At 37.4% G+C, this 2,522-nt stretch overlaps 1 non-coding gene across 1 annotated transcript; it reads right to left on the bottom strand.

Annotated features, from left to right (window-relative positions):
* Nucleotides 1-2,148: 2,148 nt before the first annotated feature.
* Nucleotides 2,149-2,256, bottom strand: LOC130983914 (small nucleolar RNA R71). Its single transcript, XR_009087882.1, has one exon. It is a non-coding gene; the product is annotated as a small nucleolar RNA R71 (small nucleolar RNA).
* Between the last annotated feature and the right edge of the window lie 266 nt (nt 2,257-2,522).

Below are 2,522 nucleotides of genomic sequence, written 5' to 3'. Positions count from 1 at the left end.
CATGGAAAGGAGTAAGAAGGATTGGATGAAGACAGTAGGAAAGCAGAGAGATGAAAGGGACAAAGCATCTCCATTCGCTTATCTGAAGTTCTCACCAACAAAATACATAAGTATCTCTATCTTTTTTTTTATGTTTTATTCATATATCACCCATACCCATTTGAGTCTGCCTGACTAAGATTTACAAGGTGACCATAGCTTGCTTCATACCAACAATCTCCGTGGGATCGACCCTTACTCGCGTAAGGTTTATTACTTGGACGACCCAGTGCACTTGCTAGTTAGTTGTGCGAAGTTGTGTTTATGCCATGGTATTGAACACCAAGTTTTTGGATTCATTACCGGGGATTATTTGAGTTGTGAAAAGTAGTGATCACAATTTTGTGCACCAAGTTTTTGGCGCCGTTGCCGGGGATTGTTTCGAGTATGGACAACTGACGGTTCATCTTGTTGCTTAGATTAGGTATTTTTCAGAGTTCTTAAGAATGAATTCTAGTGTTTCAGGGTGATGATCTTATCATCACCAAAGCTGATTGATTCTCATCAATTTAGCTCTTGAATGCAATGTCCTGCTGAAGTTTGGCTATCCATGTCTAATTCCTTTAGACTGAAGCTTTAGACTAACATTGCATGATTCCTGGAATTCTCATTAAGAATTTTGATACCTTTATTTTCTCTTCCACTTAATTTTCGAAAAAAACAAAAAAAAATTACAAAATCATAAAAACCAAAAATATTTTATGTTTCTTGTTGAGTCTAGTGTCCCATTTTAAGTTTGGTGTCTTGCATGCATTGTTTATTGGATCTTGGTTATGTCTTCAAGTCAATAATACAGGGAACTGAAGATTCAGTACATGCAGCAGAGGAATTATACAGAAAAAGCTAGGCGTTCAAAACGCCCAGTGAAGAAGGAAAAAACTGGCGTTTAAACGCCAGCCAGGGTGCCTGGCTGGGCGTTTAACACCCAAAAGGGTAGAGCTTTGGGCGTTAAACGCCAGAATGTGCACCATTCTGGGCGTTTAACGCCAGGATGGCACAAGAGGGAAGATTCTGTTTTTAATTCAAATTTTTTCAGGTTTTCAAAATTTTTCAAAATCAAATCTTTTTCAAATCATATCTTTTCAATCAAATCTTTTTCAAAATCAATTTCTTTCCTTTTTCAAAGATACTTGCTAACAATTAATGATTTGATTGAACATTTCAAGTATGTTGCCTTTTCTGTTGAGAAAGGTTTAATGTTTGAATCATATCTTTTCTTGTTAGGCAAGTCATTAATTTTTAAAATCAAATCTTTTTAAATTATTTTTCAAATCATATCTTCTCAATCACATCTTTTTCAAAAACGTTTTCAATCATATCTTCTTCAAAATCTTTTTCAAAATGATTTTAAAATCTTTTACTTAATTTTCGAAAATTTCTTCCCCTCTTCTCACATCCTTCTATTTATGGAGTACCACTCCTCCTCAATGCACAATTCGAACTCTATCTCACTAAGTTCGAATTCTTCTACCTCTTCCTTCTATTTTTCTTTTCCTCTGACACCTCAAGGGATCTCTATACTGTGACATAGAGGATTCCATATTTTCTTGTTCTCTTCTCTTTCATATGAGCAGGAGCAAAGACAAAAGCATTCTTGTTGAGGCTGACCCTGAACCTGAAAGGACCTTGAAGCGAAAGCTAAGAGAAGCTAAGGCATAACTCTCTGTAGAGGACCTAACAGAAATCTTCAAAGAAGAAGAATCCATGGCAGCCGAAAATAACAACAATGCCAACAATGCAAGGAAGGTGCTGGGTGACTTTACTGCACCTACTCCCGACTTCTATGGGAGAAGCATCTCTATCCCTGCCATTGGAGCAAACAACTTTGAGCTTAAGCCTCAATTAGTTTCTCTAATGCAACAGAATTGCAAATTCCATGGACTTCCACTGGAAGATCCTCATCAGTTTTTAGCTGAATTCTTGCAAATCTGTGACACTGTCAAGACTAATGGGATTGACCCTGAGGTCTACAGACTTATGCTATTCCCTTTTGCTGTAAGAGACAGAGCTAGAATATGGTTGGACTTACAACCTAAAGACAACCTGAACTCTTGGGAAAAGCTAGTCAATGCCTTCTTGGCAAAGTTCTTTCCACCTCAAAAATTGAGTAAGCTTAGAGTGGAAGTCCAAACCTTCAGACAGAAGGAAGGAGACTCCCTCTATGAAGCATGGGAAAGATACAAACAATTGATCAGAAAATGTCCTTCTGACATGCTTTCTGAATGGAGCATCATAGGTATTTTCTATGATGGTCTGTCTGAACTGTCCAAGATGTCTTTGGATAGCTCTGCTGGAGGATCTCTTCATCTGAAGAAGATACCTACAGAAGCTCAAGAGCTCATTGAAATGGTTGCAAATAACCAATTCATGTACACTTCTGAAAGGAATTCTGTGAACAATGGGACAAATAAGAAGAAAGGAGTTCTTGAGATTGATACTCTGAATGCCATATTGGCTCAGAACAAGATATTGACTCAACAAGT

Source organism: Arachis stenosperma, chromosome 5 (genome assembly GCF_014773155.1).
Source record: "Arachis stenosperma cultivar V10309 chromosome 5, arast.V10309.gnm1.PFL2, whole genome shotgun sequence".
NCBI classification, from domain to species: domain Eukaryota; kingdom Viridiplantae; phylum Streptophyta; class Magnoliopsida; order Fabales; family Fabaceae; genus Arachis; species Arachis stenosperma.
The sequence above is the reverse complement of the archived record's forward strand: the minus strand, read 5'-3'. Positions and strand labels throughout refer to the sequence as shown.